The sequence below is a fragment of the Rattus norvegicus genome, chromosome 14, assembly GCF_036323735.1.
Source record: "Rattus norvegicus strain BN/NHsdMcwi chromosome 14, GRCr8, whole genome shotgun sequence".
NCBI lineage: Eukaryota > Metazoa > Chordata > Mammalia > Rodentia > Muridae > Rattus > Rattus norvegicus.
In genome coordinates this window covers 104,840,400-104,855,651 of record NC_086032.1, presented here as the reverse complement: position 1 = coordinate 104,855,651, position 15,252 = coordinate 104,840,400, and the positions used below count along the sequence as shown (strand labels likewise).

At 39.6% G+C, this 15,252-nt stretch overlaps 1 pseudogene; it reads right to left on the bottom strand.

Moving 5' to 3' along the window:
• LOC103693231 (uridine 5'-monophosphate synthase pseudogene) overlaps positions 1 to 12,808 on the bottom strand; it is a 28,332-nt pseudogene extending 15,524 nt beyond the window's left edge.
• Positions 12,809 to 15,252: the final 2,444 nt, after the last annotated feature.

The window sequence follows — 15,252 nt, the reverse complement described above, 5'->3', positions numbered from 1 at the left end:
CCTCAGCCCTTGCTACATATTAATTTACACTTAATTTAAAAACAAAAACAATGAGTCCTCTTTTCATACTTCATATTTTTTGCATCTCTCCTTTGTAGCAATCCACTCACCAGTTCTTACTTTTCTTATCTGAGAAAAATCTAACAATGTAGCCCCAAATTACCTCATTTTAATAATCCTCCTGCCTCCAGTCCTGTACTAGGATTATAGGTGTGTGCTCCTATGTCCACCTTAGAATTTTTTTTAAGTATTCACAAATTAAACTTGCCTCATATTCATCCCAAGGATGGTAGAATAAACCTATTTGGATGGTCTCATTGTTAGTTAACACCAAATGTTCCAACGGTCTTAAACATTTGTAATGTTCTCTACAGTTAAGAAATTGTTTCAATCCTTACATCTTCTGTGAGGGTCCTTATAGGCGACTTCTATAATGGTATTTCAGAAGCAATGGTCTTCCGTAACCTATGCCTCTTCTAAACAGCCAAGACTATATGTCTGTATTATGTTTGGGACTCAGCTTGACACCACTTGAGGCCTGGAATTGTTCTTTAATTGTTTGCATATTTCCCCAAAATACAAATCTCTCCATAGAGATCATAAACTGAGAGAACAGACTTTGTTTTGTATTTTTCTTATGCTCTAATTTAGTCTCCTAAGAGAAAAAGTATATTTAAGTCCTTAAAAATTTACCAAATATGTTCCTAGCATGTTGTGAACACAGTAGTGACCCAAAAATAGTTGATGAATTTAAATAGAATTCTATCATCTTGGTAGCTTCAAATTTCAACTTCTTGAAAAACTGAATTTCCCATTCTAATCTCCTGACTATTGACCAATAAAGAAGAAAATTTTATTAAAACCAGTGGACTCTCATTTGGATAGCTAATTTCATTAAAAAACTAGACATTACAACCTACCAAAATTCTTTAAGATTACATCCCATGATATAAAACCATCATTAAATAAACAAAAAATTAAAGTTCTTCAGTATAGACTCCTCTGTTTTGACTTTGCTTATTCAGAACTTGTTTTCAAAGCAATTGGTAATAAACACTGAATGCATTCCTACATATGTAATCTGAATGTAAATATGAACTAAATATGCAACAAATATTTAATTTTCATTCACAAATTAAGCCAGTTAATGTAACTAAGACAAGACTTTTATCCCCTAAGTGAGGTAAGCATCATAGCAGTTCCAGGACGCATGAGGGAAAAGAGGTTCCTGGAAAATGGCCGCATTTCTCCAATTCTGTTTTACACAGGTCCTTTTCTTTGGATTGAGTCTGGGCATCCTTAATTTGTGACTTCACTTGGGAAAAATGGGTATTAACCCCTTTTTTTCCAGGAGACTTCTCAAAAGTGGGAAGGAATAGATGGAGAGAGGAAGTGAGAGAGAAGGGAGAACTGTGGGGAGAGGAATGTATGAAAAGGAAAAGGAAGAGAAAAAAAAGCAAAGAAAGCAAGGACTGCATTCTAGACTACCTGTGATTGGCAAAGGCTTGGCATAGAACAAAGTGAATCCGCTAGCCCAAAGGCTCACCTTTCCATGTGACTGGGCCTCCATCCAGAAAACAGAAATCTTATAAGGTTGCCTGGACTGCCAGCTGCCTCAATTTCAACGCAATGATTTAATGTATTTTAAATAAATGTAACATAAGGAAAAAATGCTTTGTACAAATTGGTCATCTGTTGTTTTTCTGGCTGGCACCATGATTTATGTAATATATCAGTAGAACAGCATTTCTCTATCTGTCTCTTGGATAACAAAGTGCATCTGGAAGGTTCTTTATAGGGCTTTAACCCCATGATTACTAGAAAGGCTGTACTGTTTTCCATAAATCATCAATGCCAAAGATGCTCTCAACATTATTTTTTCTCATTATGCATAAAAAACATTCAGGATTTGAGTGACACCCATCTCCACTCAAAACAACATTAACTGAATTTTCATAATATCCCAAATTATTTGTCACTTTTTTTAGAAGTAATTATAAAGACCACACATATATTTTCCCTTTCTACTCCTCTTTCCTTCTCCAGCAATATAAAATGCTGTAATCTGCTAGTTACTAAAACAATGTAAATTGTTTCAGTCAAACATCAAGACCAATGATGACATCATCACAGTCCAGTGGCACATCAAATAGAATGATTAGTTTAACGTATTTTGGATAATGGACCCAAACTGGAAATCTTAGAGAAACTTGGAAACTTCTTCCCAAAGCAATGTATATTTGTTCTTACATAAAATTTTGCATGGAATCAAAAGGTTCACAACTCAGAAGAACATAGCAATATGATTTTGTATGTCTTTCAAAGAGCATTGTTTTAGCTCTCTAATTAGTCCCCAAGGAATAACATAGGGGATTTGTGTTGTAACTTGCTTGTAACGATTGTTTCTGGGGTAGTTGTCTTTTTTTTTCTGGAGCTAATGAGGAAAGAGGTCATAGGTTCAATTCATTTAGGGGTCAGTTGGTTGTCATACAAAGGAAAAGCCTTTGCCATGTTACTGATCTACCATCTTGTAAATTTATGCATTTTTCACCAATCCAGATAATGAATGGATGCAACTAAACCTCTACTCCTTCTAGAAAAAAAGCTTGAAAATATCTTTCCTTGACTTGATGATATCACGCGTTATGAAAGTATGGGAGGCACCAGCTTAGTACAGCAGCAGGAAGAGGTCCTCACAAGGTCGGAAGAGAAGGGTGTCATGAGCACATGGCTGTAGGACATTAAGCAAGCTGTTTGCCTTATCTGGGTCTTTTTCTTGTTAAATAAGTAGACAACACCTGATAAGAATCTTAAACATAAAACAATATTCTAATTCAAATTTTCTAATAGTGAAGTCTATCATATCCTGAAGGATGTATGCCAGTGCATACAGCATTGAAAATGAAAGCACACACAATGTAGGATGCCTCTGACCCTTTGATGACCCCCACAGTAGCAGAAGGGTCCAAAGTGATGCATTCTTACTGTGGTCATTGACTGTAAGGAAAGCGTATGCTGCCCACTGGTTTCTTTTTATGATTAATTGACATGTATTTGCATTAATAGATGTATATTTAGTGTAGAAGCCTATACTCCCTAGACCCTGAAGGGAAACATGCATATGTACCATGGACTAAAGAGAGTAATATAATGTTGAAACAGTTAAAGCCTCTTTGGGGTAGACAAAATGAGGCTCTAAAAGAAACTACTGTCTCCTAAAAGTCAGGAAAATCATTCGGTTTATGTACATAGGCTGGTGACGTACATCGTGTAACCACTTAGCTTTCACTGCTTATGATTTTTTAAAAATAGAAAAGTTGCCTTTGAATCCTCTCTGTATTCCCCCTTCTAAAAAGTGCAATGCATTCATCATGCCCACGTACACAGAAGGCACACACACTGATAATGGGTGGACACGGTTACGCCACTTTTCAATTTTTTTTTTGTAACATCAAAAAAAGCATCTATTTTCATATATTTTATAGCCTGCTAATTTGGCTACAGAGCTAATGCCCATTTAAGGGAATATGGTGTGGGACGACTGTGCAGCGTTATTAAGTGAGGAAGCCATATGTTTCTTAGCCCCGCCATACCGAATGTGGCTCTGCTCAACCCCCCTTGTTGGATGAGCTTTTTCTGCAGATAGGCCTACCATGGGTAGAATGCCTCTTTTACAGGTGTTTGTTGGAGATCATGCAAAACAAAGGTTTCTTCAGAGAGTGAAAGCTGTGTAAGACATCTGGAGACAGCATCTTGCTTGCACTTAAGATGCAACCTGCAGAGGTCTGCTCCAGACTCTTAATTTATAATAGTACCTTTATATATCATGATAAGTGACTGTCTGCCCCTAGATAGCTGACACAGTGCCCAGAATATGCAGAGCTGTCTAGTTTTGATCATCTTCTAGTTTGTCTAGAAGGGTATTAGAAGCAAAAAAAAAAATTTGAAAGGGTTAGATTATGACCCAAACTGAAAATATACTTCATCCACAGACTGATTATTCCTAAATTCCATGGAAAGGTAAGGTGTAATGATCTATTAAAGACGTTCACAATGTAAAAAGATGTCTTTATCCCAATTGTCCTTTCATCCTTTTCTGTGGTTCTGAGTTTAGGTATCACATGTAGTAGAAATGCATAGCAGCTTTACAGAATGTCAAGGGGGCCTCAACCAAGTAAAAGATTAAACATTTTCACTGACAACTACTGTAATCTGATATTATATCATCATGGTTTCCTCGAGCTCAGGAGAATTCCCTTCTACTGACTTCTTCGCTGCCCAAATTAAAAGGTGCAGAGGGCTAGAAGAGAAAATCAAACAAGAGAAAGGGTATAAAAATAATACAAGTGGAAAGACACGAGGCTTATATAGGTTTATATTTTTATGCAAATGTGCTAGTAAGAAAGGGGCTCCATTTGGGGAGCAATAAAGAAGAGGGAGGGAGAAAGCCATGAGCAGATCTCCGGAAGAAAAAAAAGAAAGAAAAAGAAAAACACAGAGGCTTTCTATGCAGATGGGGGATTTAAAAGGAGTAAAATGATAGCCACATAGTCAAGAGACTAGAAAAGAGACCTTGATGTTTGATAGTTGTAATAACCTGCAGAGTGCTCTAATGGTTCGGGGATCAGGTGCGGAGCTACGGCAATAACGAGAGCTGAATAATTATCTCGGCCGTATCTGTATCGCCAAAGTCCCAGCGTATGAGCTATGTAAGGAGGCTTCCGCTGCCTCTCCAAGATTTCCTGAAATGTTAAATCACTGATTTGGGAGCACTTCCAGCATTAGTACTGCCCAGTTAGAAAGAAATAAAGCCCAGAATTCTCCTGTGGCAGTTCTAATGTCTTTGTTAATTATGAATTATGGGTAAACATGCAGACGCACAGAGGTCACGGCTGTCAGCAACAATGGTTTTCAAGAAGGATTTTTATGAGGGTCTTTTTCGCTCCCACCATATTGTCCATTTTATATACATAATCAGAGCCAGGCAAAAAAAAAAAACCAATGTTTGCCTTTTAGGTAAGTTGGTTTTGTAAGGTTTTTGTTTTGCTTTTTTGTAATTTTTTTCTTTTCTTTTTTCTTCCTCTCTCTCCCCTGTGTAGAGGCATGTTTCTGTATCCAAGCATAGCCGTTCATAACTGGAGCTCTCCACTGTTACTGACAACAGCTGCACCATTTCAAGGACTAGGCAGAGAGAGGCCAAGACCGAGGCTGGATTAACACTCAGACCTTGCAAACCACCTTGTAACCCAAGGAAGCAGCCAGTCAGGGTAACCTAACGACAGTGGTCATCTCTCATATCTGATAGTTAGACAGAAGCCGCTGTCGCCATTTTTCATTAACCTCTCTTAAATAGTAACACTGATTTCAAATCTATCCCAGGATGCCTACAAACAGGACTGAAATTATATTTTGTGTGGATCCAGCCCAACAAAAGCAACTGGCACAAAATCATTTTAATTACGTGGTAGCAGTTATAATTCACTCCAGTCTGGCAAAAATTCTTCTGTCCCATCAAAGAACTTCTAGGACTTCCTGTAAAACAGGGTGGAGAGTAATGGAGCTTGTGTGAGCATCTCACACAAGGTTTTGACATGTTGACAGAATGGTAGGCTCTACAATCAGATCAAAATTTATCAGACTGTTCAGAAAAATCTGTGACAATCATTCTTTATAACTTTTTCCAGATAGACGATATTATCTAGAAAGATGGCTTGGCAACTGTGACAAAAAGCCATTGCCTTTGTGCCTGGCAAATTTAAGAATAATAATCACCTCAAATATAGGAGATTCATAATCCGGTATCAATAAAAGTTTCTTTCTGCCCTTCCTCTTTTAATCCAGTTACCTACAATTCCTTCACAAGGCACAGTAGTGCATATCTGTAATCTCAACTTGCAAGACTGAAGTAGGAAGGTTCAAGGCCAGCCTGACATACACAGACCTTGTCTCAAATAAATAAGTAAATAAATAAATAAATAAATAAATAAATAGGAAGGAGGGAGGGAAGGAGGGAAGAAAGAGGGAAGGAGAGAAGGAGGGAAGGATATAAAGAAATGGCTCCATAGATTACGTACTTGCTGCCATGCCCAGCTTCCTGGGCTCAATTCCCAAAACTGACATTGTGGGAAGAGAGAACTACTCCTCCAAGTTGTTTTTGGGCCCCCATATGTGAATTGTGGCACACACATGCTCAAGTATAAGGGTGAATACACACGAATACACACACGTACACACACGTACACACACGCACACATACACACACACACGCACAGATGGAAAACACAAGTTAATAAATTTAATTTTTAATTATTTTAAAAGGAAAGAAAGGAGAGGGAAAGAAAAGGTTAGAAGGTGAGGAAAGAGAAAAGAACAGAGTTATCAATGAACAAATCAGTGTTTCTTTATGCACTGAGTTATCCACCAGCCCCTCCTCTTAAGGAGCAACATCCTATTTCCAATCCCTTCTCATAGCAAACATTGTTCCGAAGAGTTAGATGGTCACTTTTAATCAATGCAGAGATGCATAGGAAAATGCACAGATGTTGGTTCATGCCAAGCTCCCTCCCGCCCACGTCTCTCCCATGACCTAATCCATATTTCACTCTACCCTGCCTGGTTACTTAGAAGCATGGCACTTTCTTCTCCAAGAAGTCACAGCAATTTAGGAATTCACTGTGCATTGGAGTACACCAGGCACAGCATTACCCTTTCCGACCACACCATACATCTGAGCTATAGTACTCAACTCCTCATGATTGGAGAGCTGAGGAAGAACCTCCATCTAGATCTACTGTAGGAATTCTCAAGCAAAAACAATGCAGTCAGCATATAATTTGCCATTACTGTTAATCATCAGCAAATAAGGAGCAAAATGAGTCAAGTAGTCAGAGTGAAGTGACTATATCATGTTCTGACATAGAAATTATATCCATATATATGGCATCATATCATATCATATTTATGTATCTTTAGGACAGAAACCTTTTAGATGTCGTTAAGATATTTTTTATAGATAGATAAAGTAGAAAAATGAAACCTTGACCACGATGAATCCTTAATGAGTAAATAGGATGATAGGCACAAACATGGAAATGGAAAATAAAAGAAAATTTCAATTTAGTGTGGAAATCAACTGAAAGTTAAGACAGAAATCTCTTTGATTGACACCAGAGAAATGAGCATGGTTGTCTTGAAAAACCATGTGGATGGTAATGAAAGTAGCAATGAAAGAAAAATTCAGAATTGCAGATAAAACCAGCTATTTTGCCAGCCAATTTTTACATTAGGAAAAAGAAATGATTTTACAGCGTTTGTGAAGCAGTTCCTTTCAATTTCTTAATCCTTTTGAAGCCTCTTGTCTCCTAAGAGAATAATTTTTACAGTGAATTAATACTAAAACTGGCTACATTTGTTGGGGGAGGGGGTTGTTTGTTGGAGTTTTTGAAGTTGATGTATGTACCAGAGTTTCAGGACTTAGATACCTTCAAGGTGTCAAGAGTCCAAGGCTCGGTCAGTCTGGTTCTGGGCAAAGTCTCAGAAAAGGAGATAACTAGATCTATTTGAATCAAGCTTCTATTTTCTCTACCCTCAGTTCCACTTTTGCCTTTTAATGTCACCTGGGTCTATGCCAAGTGTCCTTTGCCATAGCAACACCTGCAGGTGAAAGCCCAGCTCATCACTGCCAGCCGCCACAGCAGTGAAGAGGCAGCTAATCACTCTTCAAGGAGAGGCATGCCATCTCCAAGACACCCATGGACAATTTGAGTCCGAGGGTGTCCCTGAAGCGCCCTCTTCTCACAGGTGTTTAACCTGTTTAGCCATACTTCAAGAAGAGGGAAAGGAAACAACCCCTTCTCCTCCTGTTGTTTACTTTACATTGCTCCTCCAGCCTGTTCATTTTCCAAACCCCCGTTAAGCTCCCACTGTTTACAAGTTACTTCAGCCGTGTACTCATGGCGCCCCAGTGGTGGAAGCAGCTCTCTGTTTCCTTGTTCTCCCATACCTTCAAGGTCGTAAGGTCTGAGACCAACTCCAGGACTATACTACATTTTAGATGTCAAGAAACAATGGCTAGGGCCAAGGTGCAGTGCCTCTCTGCCTTTGCCTCTGACAGCCATTCTTCACTGTAGCAAATGCTCTTGTACTGATGCCTCTGGTTAAACAGCCTAAGCTTCTTATTCATGCCCTCAACAGAAATGAAAACAGTGAGCATTCTCCAAGGACTCTCAGCCTCTACAAGGACTTGCTTGAACCCTGCTTGGATACAAGTATTGCCTTTCTCCTCTTCCTCCTCCTCTTCCTTCTCCTCCCTGCTACTCATCTTCCTGCAGCAAGCAAATGAGTCAGGATCTTGATCCTTAACCTACCTTAAAAGAGTTAACCTTAAGGCTTGAAAGAACCCTGGTGATCTTTGGGGAACTAACGCTTACCTTCATCGGTTCTGACTCAAAGAAGCATAGGCTTTTCTATAGGTGGGTCCACCTCTTACCTTCATTGGAAAAGCAATCAATATATATGAGAGTGATACAGAGTTTGATAAATTCAGTTCATATGATAAAACCTGTATCTCTAGCTGTTCTTCCTTCAGTGGGCCTCCTCTAGGGCATGATGGTCAGTGTCAGCCTGTGCATTTATCTACAGTGTCAAATAGAAGTTGTTTTTTTTTTTTTTAATTGGACTTTTTTTTTAACTTACATTTAAAATGTTATTCCCTTTCCTGGTTTCCCATCCATATACACCCTGTCCCATCCTCACTACTCCTCCTTCTATGAGGGTGTCCCCCCCTCCGCAACCACCCACCCCTTCCCATCTCCCCGCCCTGACATTTCTCCACACTGGGGGGCCCAGTATTGGCAGAACAAAGGACCTCTCCTCCCATTGGTGCCCAACAAGGCCATCCTCTGCTGCATATGCAGCTGGAGCCATGGGTCTGAGCATGTGTCCTCCTTGGGTAGTGGTTTAGTCCCTGGGAGCTCTGGTTGGTTGATATTGTTGTTCTTATGGGGTTGCAAGCCCCTTCAGTTCCTTCAATCCTTTCTCTAACTTTTCCAATGGGGACCCCATTCTCAGTTCAATGGTTTTCTGCTAGCATTCACCTCTGTATTTTGTCATGCTCTGGCAGAGCCTCTCAGGAGACAGCTATATCAGGCTCCTGTCAGCCTGCACTTCATGGCATCAGCAATACTGTTTGGGTTTGGTGCTGTATATATATGGACTGGATCCCCAGTTGGGGCAGGCTCTGAATGGCCATTTCTTCAGTCTCTGCTCCACACTTTGTCTCCATATCTTTTCCTATGAATATTTTTGTTCCCCCTTTTAAGAAGGAGTGAAGCATCTGCACTTTGGTCATCCTTCTACTTGAGCTTCATGTGGTCTGGGGATTGTATCTTGGGTAATTCAAGGTATTGGGCTAATATCCATTTATCAGTGAGTGCATACCATGTTTATTTTTTGGGATTGGGTTACCTCACTCAGGATGATATTTTCTAGTTCTATCCATTTGCCTATGAATTTCATGAAGTCATTGTTTTTGATAGCTGAGTAGTACTCCATTGTGTAGATGTACCACATGTTCTATATCCATTCTTCTGTTGAAGGACATCTGGGTTCTTTCCAGCTTCTGGCTATTATAAACAAGGCTTCTATGAACATAGTAGAGCACGTGACCTTGTTATATGTTGGAGCATCCTTTGGGTATATGCCCAGGAGTGGTATAGCTGGGTCCTCAGGTAGTACTATATCCAGTTTTCTGAGGAACCTCCAGACTGATTTCCAGAGTAGTTGTACCAGCTTGCAATGCCACCATATTTATGCTATCTACATTAAGTGAAATAGAATATAGTGAATTTTAAATATAAATACACATGTAAGCCTCCATATCTCCCCCACCCCACCACCACCAGTGGAGCCTTAGGATCTCCCCACTGTAAGAGACCTCAGTTTTTTTTTTATGTGGAATTACAGTCTGCTGTCCTCGAATCCTAGACTACAAGGTAGTTAAGGACAAGAACGGAAATTCAAACAAGGCAGAAATCTTTGGATTTCCCTGCAGTTACTTAAAACTCTACTGAGTAGTTACTGAAGACAAAGAGTTTCCTGTAATCAAATGAATGAACCATCAAGGCAGGGTATGAATAAAGTAATAAGTAGTAATCTCAGATTCTATAAAAATGGGATCTGATCCTAAAGCCTCCTGGTTAAAATACAAATTTGTGTTTCTATGTTTCCTAAAATGTTAAATATATACATACACACAGACATGTACACACAGACACACACACACACACACACACACACACACAGACACACACCTCTATATCTTAACTAGATATTTGCTAATCTTTAAACTTATGTGTTTGTGTTTATCTGGGAGTATAACTGTATTACCAGGAATTTAACTCAGAGCCTCGTGTACCCAAAGCAAGCATTCTATCTGTGCTCTATATCCCAGAGATGCAATAACTCCTTTGTTTCTGTAGTGCTGGGGATGGAACCCAGTTCCTTGCACATGCTATGAAAGCACCATACCACTGAAAGACATTCTCAGCCCATTTAATCCCTACATCTTTAAAGCTATCTACACCAGACACAATTTTGTTTCTATAGAGATTTGCATACCAGTATTTTGGGGATGGTTGTTGTTTAAATTTAAGATGACAAAACCAAAAATTTGGAGATTATTTTAATGTTATGCTCCACACATTAAATCAGTACACCAGGCAATCAGCTCTTGGAATTAAAATCTTAAGTTATGGATACACTAAATAGAAAGAAAACACACACACACACACACACACACACACACACACACACATAGATACCACACTGAAGTTCACCTGTATCCTCAACATTTAAACCATGTTAGAAAACACACCATGGCACACTCTAATGCTGATAGATTAAAAGTAGAAAGTAAGTCCTTCATAAGCAGACAAGGACTACAAAGTCTCCATCTACAACCCATAATTCTTTTCAATTCAGTTGCCTGGGTTTCCACCCAGCTGTCTCCTACTGGAAGTTAAATGTTCAAAACTGGAGCTCTGGCTCAGTAATTGCTTAATTTTTCATTGTAATTCTTCTTTGTGGATATAAAATGGATGAATTTTGCTTTAAAAATAAATACTTCTTTTTCTCGTAGTTTTTTTTAACTATAATTATTTTTGTGTCAGAAATATAATTGTACTCCATATTGAAAGCTAACCCAGTGGGAAAATAATTTTGCACAATTACAGAAAGTTTTAATAAAAGACTGATAAGTAAAGTTTTGCATTTTTAATGCGTTCTGCAGGCAGCTGAGTGCCTCTTGCCATCTCTGTCACTTATCATTAAAGCTGTGTGAAAGGGAGGCCTACCTGTTATACTTGACATGATTGGCAAAAGTGTACCCTGACAAATACCGGTGAAACAGACAAAAGTCAAAAGGAAAAAAAATTAAAACAGTCACGGTTTCATAGCTCATTTAACATTAATGCCTCCCTTTACCTACAAAATTTCTTTGTATTTAATATTCTGTTCTTACCTACTTATTAGCCTACCATTGTGAGCGTTAAATTCCTGTATAGCATACAGCAATAATTCATTTCTATAAAAGCACATCCCATTTCCAGGACACGCTTTTTGACTTAATTTGAAAAAATTACCCCAGTTTGACAGAGAAAACACTTTGCAACCTGCATAACCTACACATTTATGTGCAAGCTAAGTCCAAAGAGTGTAATCTATCTAAACCTTCTGCATGGAGCCTCCAGGAGAGCCATCCTGGAAGCTGCACTGAGTCTCTTTCAAAGCGACAGTTGAAGCCATCCTACCACTTCATCATTCTAACGTGTGTTTGTTTGTTTGTTTATCCTGATTTTGTCAGCTCTTAAACATCCCAACACATTTCTCTTTCTCTTTAGGGTTGTGTCCAGTAAGTGTGCCTTGCCCAGGCTTAAGAACTGAGGGCTCTGGTTCAGGTCTCCATGTCCTCAAACTGGCATGACTACCTTGTGGCAAACATCAAATTGTCATGTTGTCATGTGGCTGCTGCCTGTGAAGTTTATTTTGGATCAGACTGATTTCCCAGCATATGCTTGAGATAGAATCTTCAAATGGTGCAGAGTGGGATTTTCAAATTATGATCCTGAGCATTTTTTCCTTATCCACTTACATGTAATCTAAAAATAAACACCCGGGCTCCACCAGGATGTGACAACTTCAGCAAACAAAATTGAAAATAGCTGTCTTACGACAGTCTCCCCTCCGAATGAAACCGGGGAAAATATACCTTTAGAGAAAAACACAGAGCCTGTTAAGGAGCAGAGAAGGCTCTCACAGCAGGTTTGCGAAGAGAGGCACAAGGACATAAACAGCTCAGGATGGCTATGAAGCAAGGAAAAAACCAGCCAGCAATCACTGTGTTGAATCCCGGAAGGAGCACGGGGAAGTGGTCACAGGTGATTGTCATGTGTGATAATTATTATTACTGTACACCTGCTCCTCCGCACTAATTAACTTTGGATATGCAAATCAATCCTATTGCATCATGCCCCTGCTCTCCTCCCCTACAGATAAGAAGATGTTCAGCTGCTGGATTTAATTAGGATAATGAACGCCAGGCCCACGGTGGCTTGGCAGGGGAGGTATAGGGGGGAGCTGTGACTGACCTTTTCTCCCCAAACGTTGACATTTTCTAAGGCTGGTGAGCACTCGAAGTCACCTCCATGGCTGGGACATTGATAGGAGCGGATTGATGAGGTGTCATTAGAGGAGAGCCGCCGTGGCCCTCGCGTTTGCTGGGAGAGTACAGCAGGTGTTCTGACAAGGACATGTACCGTAGCTGTTATTTGCCAAACGATCTTCCTGATTCTCTAAAGTCAAGCATGCCAGCATTTCTCCATAAAAGAAAACAAGCCTGCTTCCCTGAAGGCCCCAGAGGAGTGGTCACCACTAAATCACATTGCGGAATTACCTCCCATCTCACATCAATATATTAAAAACGTTTCTATTATTTCTATCCCCTGCATGTCCCCTTTTCCCCTGCACTCTCCAAATCTCCCCCTACCTGGCAGTTCCAGGATTCCTCGTGCCCTAAGACCTCATGCAGTAAGCTAAAAAGGGTTAAGTTTGTTCATTCTGGTGATTCCACTCCTGTGACATAATGCGACATGAGGGCTTCGGTGATTAAATGGAAAAAAGCAAGGCAATATCTTTTTGTTTGGATACCTGGCCTACTTGTTTATCAAAAAATGTCTTCCATTTTATGTATGTACATATACATGCCTTATCTGAATTTGAAATTCAAAGGCATGCATAGAAAATCATATGAAGGAACGTATACTGAGGGACAATTGTGCTCCCTCTCTCTGAGCTTTAACTTCTCAGCCATCCGTGTGCTGAGTTTCCTGTTCTTCTCCATCTGACGATTGAATTTTGTGCAGTTAATAAAATGATACCAGGTAGATTTCTCTATTTTCTCTTACTCTTTGTATATTAAATCCGAATAAATCTGGGACACTAGCCAACTTCACAAAGGTGAAATAGATTCCTTGGGGTGGCTAAAAAATCAGACTGATTAAACCTGGACAAGAGGCAATGCTACAATATTCCACCCCTGAAGTAAAGGTGGTAGGTTTCAAAACCACTGCATATTCCAGTAAAGAGCAGGGTGATTCTGTTTGTGTAGGCTTGATAGGTGGTACCTCATGTCAAGTTTCTCCTAAGAAGAGAGTTCTGTAGAGACGTCAATATGTGCTCTCTCTCTCTCTCTCTCTCTCTCTCTCTCTCTCTCTCTCTCTCTCTCCTTCCACCCTCCCTCCCTCTCTCTCATTTTTTTTCTGCTTTTCTTTCTTTCTTTTAATCCAGGAAACAATATACCCTTTTCTTTTCTCAAAAGAAAAAAAATCCCAGTAATATAGACAAGTATCATAAACACTGCACTGTCTCCAAGGGACAGCATATGGGAACTGGAGGTGGTGAAATTGGTGCTTTAACCAAACTTAAAAAGGAAATTGTGTAGTCAAAGTTGAAGTTCTGCATAGCATAGGGTCCAGTCACCTCAACCATCTAGCATAATAAGTGAGTGCTAGAGGGCACTGGGTACTTCTGCTCTGTAAGGTATCACAAAGTGTTGTTGCGTAATCAAGACTTGTCTCTTATATTAAGTAGCCACTTGGAAGCTGTAGGTTTTAGCCAGAGCTGTGATCACTCATGATTTCATGATTAGTTCTGAGCATGGACTGACATTTAACTTTTGCCAAGACAAAGCCTGTGTGCTTCTATTGCAAGGAGGAGGTGTACTGTGTACAATGGGGTAAACATTGTGACTTCTCTTTTTGTAGATGATTCATCATTTTTTTTTTGGAGTATTTGTCAGTTTCCCTTTTGCTGAGGGTCTAAATTTTAGGCTATCTAGGCAGTTTCTACCATGGGTTCTTGTTCTGATATCCTTTTAATTTAAGCATTTCTCATCAACTCTGCCCCTCTAAGCATAGCAATGCTCATGTGTATAACCTAGAACCCTTTTGGGGTGCTCCACCTCACCACCTGCCTGGCAATGCCAGTTTCATGGAAGGCCAGTGCAGCTGACCTCAGTAAGAATGTCCTCAATGTGCTGGCATTTTAAATCAGCTTTTTGTTGGCCGTCTCAGCAACAGAATCTTGACTGAGAATCCCTAAGGGCAGTGTCACCTACACTTGGTTACAACCTCCAACAGACTGCAGCTCTCCAAACCCTCCAAAGGGTTTTCTGTGTTCTCACGAGCTCAGTGTGTTTGATACAGAAGAAAGCGTATCCACCACACTGTGGAAAGTCAGTAGAAATTCAGTCCAGAACAGAAATCTAGGGAAATCCGATCTTCAGGTGTTGAATCGAACATCTCATTTCAGGTCACAACATTAATTTAGAAGACTCCTTTCAAGCCCTGATGACTCAGTTTATCCCCTATGTTTTTACTTTACTGACTTTGTGTCACAGTTGAGTTTTTCTGTTTGTTGTTTGTTTGTTTGTTTTTAATACAAGTCAAGTGACCTTATAAATAAAATGAGGAAAATAAGAGCAACCCACAGGATTTTCATTAAGCTTAAGTAAAATAATGCACCCATGGCTCATGTTCACTTATTAATAAATGTAATAAATAATACTAGTCTACCTAATAGCAAGCATACAATATGCATTGGTGTGTGAGTTTAATGATGAAACCAATTTAGTCGTGTCTCTCGAAACTGTGTCTTGTGTCTATACTTCGTAGGGGAATTGTAAGCATTTTAATTTAC